We start from the raw sequence: 13,174 nt of genomic DNA, 5'->3' as shown, positions 1-13,174 counted from the left end.
TGATCAATTCTGATGGACATGGCCCTCTTCAACAATGAGATGAACCCCATCAGTTCCAATAGAGCAGAAATGAATTGAACCAGCTACACCCAGTGAAAGAACTCAGGGAAATGAGTGTGGACCACTACATAGAATTCCCAATCCCTCTATTTTTGTCCGCCTTCATTTTTGATTTCCTTCACAGGCTAATTGCACACTATTTCAAAGTCCAATTCTTCTTGTGCAGCAAAATAACAGTATAGACATGTATACATATATTGTATTTAACATATACTTTAACATATTTAACATGTATTGGTCAACCTGCCATCTGGGGGAGGGGATGGGGAGGAGAGGAAAAATTGGAACCAAAGATTTCACAAATGTCAATGCTGAAAAATTACCCATCTTGTAAATAAAAAGCTATAATAATAAAAAAATGAAAAAAAATAAATATAGTGTCCCTAAAACTCTCCTAGAATATGGCTTAAGCTTTGATTGGCTAATTTCCCACCTTTCCTGCATCTGTACCTCCATTAAACGTCTGGGCTTTGCCAGCCCAATGATTTCACCCCCATACTTTTCCAACTTTCCTTTATATGTTGTTCTTTATTAGAACAGAAACTTCTCAGGTGAAGGAAGTCACAAGACCCAGTACTTAGCATATGAATCCAAGTAATTAGATTGACACAAAGTAAGTGCTTAATTAGTTCCTTCACTATTTACTCACTAGTGTTGAAGGATCAATCTTTGTTGTTCAGTCATTTCCATTGCATCCATCTCAGTAACTGCTTTTGGCATTTTCTTGGAAAGGATATTGAAGTGGTTTGCCATTTATTTCTTCAGCTCATTTTACAGACTAGGAAACTGAAGCAAACAACATTTAGTAATTTGCTCAGGATCACAGAGCTAATAAATGCCAAAGGCTGGATTTGAACTCTGCTCTTCCTGACTCTAGGCTCAGCCCTCTGTGCACTATGGCGCCCTCTAGCTACAGTTGTTCTTAGTGTTCTATACTACATAGCAGTCACTCAAACTTTCAGAGACACTATGAACTACAGGCTGAACCCTCTCCATATCCCTAGGCAGCCTCATCTTGCATCATAGTGGAGTCTGTAATAATTATTCAATATCTTTTCTGTGCCAGATGTCATGTTAAGTTCTAGGTAAAGAAAATAAAGCAAACAAGATCAAATAAAGCAATGTGAACAGTCTCTGCTTTCAAGGAGCTCACCATTTAATGGATAACACAGCAAGAGTCTAGTGAGCTTCTTTACACATACACACACACACACACACACACACACACACACACACAGATTAGTCTGTATTTTACAGTAGCCTGTTCGTGACCACATCATATCCCCAATGAAATATGAGCATCTTGTGAACAAGACTTCCTTTCTGAACATTCACAATACAGCACAGAGCTCTCCCAGATTGTAGACTCCCAATCAATTCTTATTTTATTGAATCGAAATGAATTTAATTGAGTTAGTCTGGGTATTCTGGCAACATTATTCTTTTCTCTCTCTCCCCAAATGGGTGCTTGCATCTTTTCATGTTCTACATCACAGATATTTTACAATTCAGGCCTCCGTGTAGTCTTCCTTGACTTTTAATCAAGCCAGTCACAAACCTGGTCTGAAGGACGCACAGAACGCCTGCAGACGAAACTCACTGACCATCCTGGGCATAGAAACAGGTGAGGTTTGGGCCCATATTGATTAGGCCTCATACAAGCTCAGCAGTAAAGACAAGGCCATGTTTGCTGCTTCTCTCCCTCCTCCCCTCTTCCTCTAAAGGGAAAACAGAGCTACAAGCAGTTGCAGGGCTGCAATGAGAAATCAATGATGCTCAAATTCTATTTTCAAAATATTCTTTGGCCTCAAGCCCACTTCGGAAGTCCTGGAGCATCCCACAGAGAGAAAGTGCCTAGCTGGTGATACATTCAAAGGCCCCCTGGGATTTCCAAGTCACTGAGCTCCCTTCGTATTTACCCTATATGGCAAGTAATTAAGTGAAGTGTGATCTTGCAGAATTACAGATCAGGAGGCTTTTCTCACTTCTCTGCATCCCCTGTTCAGTCTTCAAAGCCCACTTCAGTCCTCACTTTCTCCAAAAAGTCTCAGCTTCAACTTTATAAAATGAGGGGGCAAGAATAAATGACCTATAAGGTTTTTTTTTTTTTGTCATGATTTTAGAATTGAAGAGAACCTCAGCGGTCATCAGATCCCATCCTCTTCCTTGAGGTCATGGAAGTACAATTAAAGAAAAAAAAAGCAATCTGGCTAAGGAAAAACAGAGTTCCCATGAGACAGAATTTGATCCCAGGACCTCTTATTCAATAGCCAATATGTTTTCCACTCTACTACACTGCCTCTGATCTTCTTATGGTAAAGTTGAGATGGAGGTGTAGAGAGGGGTTCAGGAGTCACACAGCTGTCTTCTTATTGCCCTGTGCCTGATGGCTTTCCACAAGGATTTCTCTGACCTTTGCACTCATGAAGCTCATTGTCTATACTTGCCTTGCTGCTTGGGCTGACGTGTATGGTCTTACTCTGCTTGGCTCAAAATTGATGTGCAGAAGTTTCTAAAAGGAAGATTTATGGTCAATATAAGGAAGAATTTTTTAACATTGGGAGTTTTCCCCAAGTGGCTGTCAATGGAGGTGGTGGGTTCCTTGTCCCTGTGGGACATCAAACAAGGACTAAAGGACCATTTGTTGGGGATGTTCTCTTGTTCAGGTAAAGAGTCTATAAGATATCCTTCTGGATTGTCAGTTAGCTGTGGCTGTGTAATTAATTATGATAACTGTTTTTTGCTTTAAAGTTCACAAAACATTACACATTAAATCATTTGATTCTTCAAACAACTCTATGTTAGGTTTTTTAACTTTTATAAATTAGAAAACTGAGATCAAGAGAGGTTAAATGGCTTCTCAAGAGTCACACGGACAAATAGTGATTGAGGCAAGATTTAAACCAGGTGGATCAGAACATAGGTTGAGCATTCCTATGAATTGCATCTCCTGCACTGGCTATTTAAGGCTCTCCAAGGTTTCTTCCTAAGGTGATGTCTATGGGTAGTGCACTAGAATCATTGCTAAAATTATTAATTGTTTCAATTAACTATTTAGTTGAGTCCTTGGGATTTTCCAAGTATATCATCATATCATCAGCAAAAATGATAGTTTTATTACCTCATTTCCTCTTCTGATTCCTTCTATTCCTTCTTTCTTTTCTTAATGCTATTGCTAGGATTTTCAATGCAATATTGAACAATATTGCTAACAGTAAGAATCTTTGTTTCATACCTGTGACTTCTACTTTATCCCTATTATAAAAGATGCTTACTGATAGTTTTAGTTACATGTTTTTTAATCAACTTAAGAAAAAAAGAATTATGTTTTCAAGTTTTTTTTAAGTAGAAATGAGTATTGTACTTTATCAAAAGTTTCTTTCTCTATTTATTGATATAAATAATCTGATTTTTAAAATTTTTATTATTGGTATAATCATTTATGTCAATAGTTTTCCTTCTATAAAACCATAACTGACTTCCTGAGATAAATTCTGCTCGATCATAATGTATAATCTTTGTGATATATTGTTGTAATCTTTTAGCCAGTATTTTTTTTAGAATTTTTGTATTCACATGCATGAATGAAATTGATCTATACTTTTATTTCTCTGGTTTTATTCTTCATAGTTTTAAGAATCAGTATCATTTGTTTCGTAAAAGGAGTTTGGTAGAATCCGTTCTTTGCCAACTATTCAGAATAATTTATTTAATATTGGAATTAGCTCATCTTTAAATGTTTGAAAAAATTTACTTGCAAATCCATCTGATGCTGGATTCTTTATCTTAGGAAGATCATTTATCATCTGTTCAATTTCTAATATTTCAAAAATAGGTCTTGGAGATATTTTATTTTTTTCTTCTGCCAATCTAGGCAATTTATGTTGTTGTAAATATTCTTCCATTTCCCTAAAATTTTTAAATGTATTGATATACAATTGAGTAAAACCATTCTTTATAATTGCTTTAGCTTCATCTTCATTAGTGATATATTCACCCTTTTTATTTTTAATACTACTGATTTGTTTTTTCCTCTTTTTAAAATCAAATTAATCAATGCTTTATCTACTTTATTGTTTTTTTCTCATGAAACCAATACCTCATTTTATTTATTAATTCAATGTTTATACTCAATTTTATTAATTTCACCTTTAATTTTTAGGATTTCCAATTTAGTGCTTCATCGGACATTTTTAATTTATTCTTTGTTTAATTTTTTTTAATTGCATATCCATTTCATTAGCCAGCTGTCTCTCTATTTTGTGATGCAAGCTTTAGAGATATAAATTTTCCTATGATTACTGCTTTCACTGTATCCCATAGGATTTATACATCCCAAAGATCATAATGCAAATGAAGTAATTGTCCATTCGCTGTGGAATGGCAAAACTGATGCTGATATGTGGGTATAATTGCATGTTACTCTGCCATGAAAGTCAGAGAAATGCAATGGATACATAGATCCCCAGCATTGGAATCAAAAAGATGGGAGTTCAAGTATTCTGTTTGACATATGTTAACTATGAGAACCTGGACAAGTCTCTTAACTTCTCAGGGCTTACCTTCTCTATAAAGGAATTTGCTAAGATTATAAGTGACAAACCAGTTGTCATTTTCACTGTTGTATTCATATCTGAAGTTGCTCTACACTAATAACATCAAAGATTGGGATTTTAAAAAAATACAAATCAAAGAAGTTTAGAGAACTTTGTAAGAACACAAATGCATGCAAAGTGAAGAAAGAACTAAGAAAACAGCAGTTCCTGCCCTCAAGGAGTTTCCAATACTACCCCATATCAGGACTGAGATAAATGTAATGTCTATTCTTGCTTCTTGAAGAGTATGGATAAAACATATTCCACCCTCTCAAAAGAAAGGTCATTGGATTACTGATTCAGAATGATGCATTTACAGTCAGATATGATTAGAATATGATTCCTTTTTACTTATTTTTTTCCTTTATAAAAAGAGGGGCACATAGGAATATGTGTGTATTTAGGAGTTACTGGAAGGGGAAGAGCTTTTTTTTTAATATCAATAAAACAGTTTTAATAACTAAAGGAAAAAAAAAGAGAGGTTTCCAAGTGAACATGAATTTTTGCTCCCCAGATTTTCTTCTAGAAATCTACTTAAGGAGAAAAGGGTCAGTGCCAAGAGTGATGATTTACACATTTTAAATTAGCAATTATATCTTTGGCAGTAATCCTATCAGAAAGATACATTTGGGTTTGGTAGAATGCCTTTAAACCTGATGGTGTATAAAATTACACAGAAAAATCAATGCATTCAAGTGAGTGGTAATTGTGGGGGGATATAGAGAGGTCATGATTATATTGCCCTCATTTTTATCTACACTTTAGATTTTTACATTCATTACATGAGTACATTTCCAGGAGGTGGATCCCATTTTTGAAGGGTTTTTTGGTTTTTATTCTATTTGTTTTTTGATGGACACACTGCACTTTTCCCTGACAGAACTCCAAGGTAAGCTTTAAGCCACCTGTTTCAAAAATAGATCCAAATATCCTTCCTTTGAAAAACTCCAGGTGTTAATTTTGAATTGCAGTTTTATCTCCCTGTAAGCTGCTCTCTGATTAAACATGTGAACATTTGTACTTCTTGCTCCCAGAATTGATTCCCAAGTAAAGTCTACCTTCTGTGAGCTCAGCAAGCCACCTGAAGGAAAATTTTCCTAAGCTTCTCTTCATTCTTTTCTGCTAGCAGACTTTCTTCCCATCCCTCAAGCTTGGCTTCCTCAGTTTTAAGTCACCTGTCCAGGTAATGGCTAAGGTCTCATATTTAATCAGATGCAATACCTAAAGCCTAGTCCTATGGTACTGCCATGTTCCTGTATACCCAATATTAACCTCTATTTTTTTTTTTCTTTCACATTGAGCTCTGCTTTCCTGGCAGGAAACTATGAGAATTCACACCACTCAACTGGACCCATATAAAGAAGATTGCGGCTGGATTTGACCTAGGATTTCATTGGGATAGGGAATTAACAGTGAGGGTGCTTCCTCTACCAATTCAGATTGGGTTGTATTGTACAACCAGTTTTATTAAGAGAATCACCCGGTTTAGTAATCGGTAGTCATTTTTCATTCATGTCTGATCCTTCATGACACTTTTTGGGATTTTCTTGACAGATACTAGAGTGATTTGCCATTTCCTTCTTCAGCTCATTTTATAGATAAGGAAACTGAGGCAAACAGAGTGAAGTGACTTGCCCATAGTCACACACTTAAAAAATATCTGAGGTCAGATTTGCACTTAGAGAGTCCTGGCCATTCAACTGTGTTGTCTAGGATTGTCCAACCGGCATGTCACACTCAAACCTAGCATTTTCAGATTTTGAAGCTACCTCTCTACCAACTATGTTTCTCATTGCTATAAAGACTAATGAAATTTTTCTCTCTTCTTTATTGTAGAGATCTATCTAGAGTCTAAATTTAATTACTCAGCGACAAGAACTTCTTGCAATGTAAAAAATGTAAAAAACAAAATCCCTGACCTCAAGGAGTTTATATTCTAATAAAACACCATAGTGCCTGACAGAAGGGAGTCTTGCACCTCGATTTTCCTGACTCTGAGGCCAGTTCTTTATTTATTCTTCCACATGACCTCTTTATACAAGATATTTCTGAAAACTCATTTTTAAGCTTTAAATTGTACCAAGAGATTTGACTCAATCTATAAAATAAATGCTTAATATATTTGTTGAATCAAATTGAATAAATGTTTGTTGAATGTGGGATGGACAGAATTTTAATTTTGCAAGATCCCCTCCTCCCCTAGGGTTTCTTTTTCACTTCTATTTTAATTTACATTGCAAATTTAAATCTAGGAAAACTAAAATGAGTTCTATCAAAAGACATGTGAATGCATTTCCATTTCATCCTCTGGTTCCTTTTATTATGATAGCCCAGTAAACAATCAGCAAATAGCAGGCTAATCTCTTGTGTAATGAGCCCCTCTCTATTCCATAGAGGCGACATGACATTTATCAATAATAGTGGTCAGGATAACAAAGCATGCTGGTTAGGATTGGAGGAAGCATTTCTACCTACTTAATCCTTCCCCTATCAGTATCAGACATTCCATTTTTGCTGTTGTTCAGTCATTCAGTCCTATCTCTTTGTGATCCCATGAATCATAATACACTAAGCTCTTCTACCACTATCTTCTGAAGTCTGTCCAAGCTCATGTTTGTTGCTGCCATTACACTCTTTATCTATCTCATCCTCTGTGATCCCTTTTTCTTTTTGCCTTCAATCTTTCTCAGCATGAGTCTTTTCCAATGAATCCTGTCTTTCCATTATATTGTCAAAGTAGTTAAGCTTCAGTTTCACTATTTGACTTTCCAGTGAACAGCCTGAATTAATTTCTTTAAGTATTGACTGATTTGACCTCCTTGCTGTCCAAGGGACTCTCAAAAGCATTCTCCAGCTTCACAGTTCAAAAACATCAATTCTAGGGTGCTTAGCTTTTCTTAGAATACAACTCTCACAGACTAACTCTTAAAACATATTTATATAATATACCCAGAGAAATATGCAAATGCAGGCTAATCAATTATCATTTAAAAGGCGGGGGTTAAGAGTTTTAATGTCAAATAGCTTTCTTTGAAAGTCTGATAAAGTATATGGACCCCTTCTCATAATAATATATTTTTTTAGAATTTATACTTGAAAGAAATATTAAATTTCATATAAAGGTTAATTGAAATATATTTCCTATTCATGTTCTTGGATATTGTGAAAATTATCCATAGACTCTGTGTAAAGAATCCCTGGTTTAAGTGGATTTCTCAATTTTTTTTTCTTCTTTTTAATGAGGAAGACAGATTTCTGGTAGAGAAGAGTCAGGAGAAAAAAGAAAGCAGAAAAATAAGTTAAAAAGGAGAAAAGATGGTAAAGTTAAATTTGTGACTTTTTGATTATTCCTGATCTGAAAAATGATAATAATAACCTGATTGAAGGTTATTCTAGACTTCTAGACTATGTAGTCTCTGTAAAGCTAGCAATATTGTATAAAGTTGAAAAATTATTGTAGCCAAGTTCAAAGCAAAAGTCCTCTTACTTGATACTAATGTGAGCTTTAATTAGTTATTTCACTTCTTTAGCAATCTCCTTTGTCATATGTAAAATGAAAGAGCTGAATTGTATGATTTCTAATATTCTTTTTTTAGATCTGCTGTGATAGTTTTAGCATGGATAGGCTGCAATCTGCATCACTGAAAGGGGGTCTCTTCATCAATAAAAATACAGATCCAGAAAAGCATTGAAGTATAAAGTAATAAAAAAGTGAGGGGTAATCAACTCAATGTGATTCAAAATATAAAAATGTAAACAGTGTTCAGGGGACAAGGAATGCAACAGCTGGTTTATCTTGCTCCCTTAGTTAATGGTTTGTCTTTTACTTATCAGAAAGAGACAAAGTTTGTCTCTTACTCATCTCAGTACTCTCATTGTACCTTCAAATATTCAAATTAATTGAATTGGGGATTCTTCCTAAAGCGTCTATGGCTAGATTTGAGCAGAGGACCTTGGCAATAGTCATTAACATTTGATGGTGATTCCAATTTCAGTATGTAATTATGCAAAAAATAGGCGTTCCTAAGGCTGCCCCAAAATGTGTTTTGTATAGGGCAAATGGATATCCATGAATGAATGAGAAATGGTTGAGGGCTCTGCGTAGCAAGACATTCACAGCTGTTGGAGCATCTGAATTAAAAATAAAAAACATCTGGTTTAGTTAATGAGATTGAATTGTGGAATCACACTTCAGAGTTGAAACAGCTTCAGGGTTATCTATAGTGTGACCTATACTTGTGAAAGAATCCTTTCTTAATGAGACAATATGTCTTCCAGGAAGTTTATTCCATATCCCAAAGCTACCTTTTTTTTTCTTTTTGTAAAATCCATCCATCACTTTGTTTTTATATCATTTTTCTATAAATTCTGGTCACAGGTTCTTCCAGTGTAGACAAACCCATTCATCTCCATTGTCATCCACTGTGCAGCATTTTGTGGTCCCTCAGGATCACTGGGCCTTTCCATCTCACCAGAGTTGATCTCTGCTCTATATATTCTTTCCCCTAAATGAAATAATAGCCTTGGAGAATAGTGTCTGTCTTGTTTCTGAATCTCTAAGATGTACTGTCTCATTATGCTTGACACAGAATAGGCCCTTAATGAAGATATATCCCCTTCATGTTATTCCTTCATTGACCCAAGAGAAGAAACCTCATCCCTTTTTCATTTAAAATACTTAAAGGCCATTATCACATTCCTCTCTTCTCATCTGATATTCCAAACTTCTATTGTTTAAGTTAAACATTACCAGTTTCTCCATCGATCCTCCTATGGCCCGAAGTCTGGTTCCTTCACGATCATTGTTGTCCATTTCCAGACCTTCACTAACTCATCATTTTCACAGCAGAGACAGAGACACTGAGAGATCTAATTCTCACTGTGATTCCAAAAAACTGTAGCTTTGGTAGCAGCCACACCCTTGGAAAACCATTTGGGCAGATAGACTAAACTAGATTAAGAGTAACTGACAAGCTTCAAACCTGTCAGTGAATTAAGGGGAATGTCTACTCCAAGTTTGTAAGGATTTTCTTCAAGGAATATTTACATGAGAGCATTTTGCTCCAACATTCATGAAAAGAGCTGGAGCAGGTGCTATGGAGCACTTAAAGTTTAGTCAGACATTGAGAACACCAAGGTCATCCACTGCTTCCTGGGCCAGTGTGAGCCATCTTCACTTTTGTCCTGCCACTGGACTGAAATGAATCTGAAGAGACAGTGAGACTGATGACTTTGTGCAACTCTGCCTCACAAAGCCAATTCATGTATGAGTCAAAATATCACTCCGTGATGTCATTGGTCCTCTCCAAAAATGATGGACAAATAACAACAAACAACATGCATGTGTGTTTGTATGAACCTAGTCTGAGAGATTTAGGTTTAAAAAAAAATCTCTCAGTGTCTCTGTCTCTGCTGTTCTCTGTGTGTCTGTCTCTCTGTCTATTTCTGTCTGTCTCATTTCTCTCTGTGTGTCTGTCTTTGTGTGTGTGTCTCAGTCTCTCTTTCACATATGCAGACATACATAAAAATGACAAAATAATTCAATCTAAGCACTTCCCTGAATTGGTTGGTTTTTTATCTAAATGAATTGGTTAATTAAATTTTAAAACTTGGACTGATTGTGATATAAAGAAAGAGTGAAAGAACTTTTACAAAGCTTAAATAAAAGATCTATAAAATCCATTAATCTTGTAACTTCTTAGAATCATCAAATTCTAGAATTGGATGAAAAACCTAGTTTTACATCCTCCCTGAAAATTGAATCATCTAAAAAGTATCAAAGAGACATGCACATCCATGTTTACTCACATATTTTTTTCTCAGAAAAGTCTATTCCATTTTTGGAAAATTCACAGCATTAGGAAATTTTCTTACATCAAGTCAATATCTCTTTTACTTTCTCTATCCTTTGCCTCCTTCATGATGATAACAATCCCTCAGAGAGTTGAAGGCAGCAATAATATCTCCACCATATTTCCTCTCCTCTAGTCTAAACTTCTCAGCTCCTTTACCACGTAGCAAGTATTTAATTGCCTCACTATCGTGATAATTTACTTCTGAGCAACTCTAACATATCAATGTTCTTTGAGAATTGCAGCTCCCAGACAGAAAGGAATACACTTTCTTTTCAGCAGTTCATGGAACCTATACAAAAATTGACCATATATTAGGACATAAAAACTTCAAACTCAAATGCAGTAAGGAAGAAATAGTAAATGCATCCTTTTCAGACCACGATGCAATGAAAATTACATTCAACAAAAAGCCAGGAGGAAATATTGGAAATATTTCCAAATAATTGGAAACTAAATAATCTCATACTAAAGAATGATTGGGTGAAACAGCAAATCATAGACATAATTAATAACTTCACCCAAGAAAACGATAATAATGAGACATCATACCAAAATGTATGGGATGCAGCCAAAGCGGTAATAAGGGGAAATTTCATATCTCTAGAGGCCTATTTGTATAAAATAGAGAAAGAGAAGGTCAATGAATTGGGCTTGCAACTAAAAATGCTAGAAAAGGAACAAATTAAAAACCCCCAGTCAAACACTAAACTTGAAATTCTAAAAATAAAAGGAGAGATCAATAAAATTGAAAGTAAAAAAACTATTGAATTAATTAATAAAATTAAGAGTTGGTTCTATGAAAAAACCAACAAAATAGACAAACCCTTAGTAAATCTGATTAAAAAAAGGAAAGAGGAAAATCAAATTGTTAGTCTTAAAAATGAAAAGGGAGAACTCGCCACTAACAAAGAGGAAATTAGAGCAATAATTAGGAGTTACTTTGCCCAACTTTATGCCAATAAATTCAACAACTTAAATGAAATAGAAGAATACCTCCAAAAATATAGCTTGCCCAAACTAACAGAGGAAAAAGTAAATATCCTAAACAGTCCCATCTCAGAAAAAGAAATAGAACAAACTATCAATCAACTCCCTAAGAAAAAATCCCCAGGACCAGATGGATTTACATGTGAATTCTACCAAACATTTAAAGAACAATTAACTCCAATGCTAAATAAACTATTTGAAAAAATAGGGATTGAAGGAGTCCTACCAAACCCCTTTTATGACACAAACATGGTACTGATACCTAAACCAGGTAGGCTGAAAACAGAGAAAGAAAATTATAGACCAATCTCCCTAATGAATATTGATGCTAAAATCTTAAATAAAATATTAGCAAAAAGATTACAGAGAATCATCCCCAGGATAATACACTATGACCAAGTAGGATTTATACCAGGAATGCAGGGCTGGTTCAATATTAGGAAAACTATTAGCATAATTGACTATATCAATAACCAACCAAACAAAAACCATATGATCATCTCAATAGATGCAGAAAAAGCATTTGATAAAATCCAACATCCATTCCTAATAAAAACACTTGAGAGCATAGGAATAAATGGACTTTTCCTTAAAATAGTCAGGAGCATATATTTAAAACCATCAGTAAGCATCATATGCAATGGGGAAAAACTGGAACCTTTCCCAGTAAGATCTGGAGTGAAGCAAGGTTGCCCACTATCCCCATTATTATTTAATATCGTATTAGAAACACTAGCCTCGGCAATAAGAGTTGAGAAAGATATTAAAGGAATTAGAGTAGGCAATGAAGAAACCAAACTATCACTCTTTGCAGATGATATGATGGTATACCTAGAGAACCCCAGAGATTCTACTAAAAAGCTATTAGAAATAATTCATAATTTTAGCAAAGTAGCTGGCTACAAAATAAATCCCCATAAATTCTCAGCATTTTTATACATCACCAACAAAACCCAACAACAAGAGATTCAAAGAGAAATTCCATCCAGAATAACTGTTGATACCATAAAATATTTGGGAATCTATCTACCAAAGGAAAGTCAGGAATTATATGAGCAAAAATATAAAAATGTCTCCACACAAATAAAGTCAGACTTAAATAATTGGAAAAATATTAAGTGCTCTTGGATCGGCCGAGCGAACATAATAAAGATGACAATACTCCCTAAACTAATCTATTTATTTAGCGCTATACCAATCAGACTTCCAAGAAAATATTTTAATGATCTAGAAAAAATAACAACAAAATTCATATGGAACAATAAAAAGTCGAGAATCTCAAGGGAATTAATGAAAAAAAAATCAAATGAAGGTGGCCTAGATGTACCTGATCTAAAATTATATTATAAAGCAGCAGTCACCAAAACCATTTGGTATTGGCTAAGAAATAGATTAGTGGATCAGTGGAAAAGGTTAGGTTCACAAGACAGAATAGTCAACTATAGCAATCTAGTATTTAACAAACCCAAAGCCCCTAACTTCTGGGAAAAGAATTCATTATTTGATAAAAACTGCTGGAATAATTGGAAATTAGTATGGCAGAAATTAGGCATGGACCCACACTTAACACCATATACCAAGATAAGATCAAAATGGGTCCATGACCTAGGCATAAAGAACGAGATTATAAATAAATTAGAGGAACATAGAATAGTTTATCTCTCAGACTTGTGGAGG

The sequence above is a fragment of the Antechinus flavipes genome, chromosome 2, assembly GCF_016432865.1.
Source record: "Antechinus flavipes isolate AdamAnt ecotype Samford, QLD, Australia chromosome 2, AdamAnt_v2, whole genome shotgun sequence".
Taxonomy (NCBI): Eukaryota; Metazoa; Chordata; class Mammalia; order Dasyuromorphia; family Dasyuridae; genus Antechinus; species Antechinus flavipes.
Note: the sequence above shows the minus strand (reverse complement) of the source record.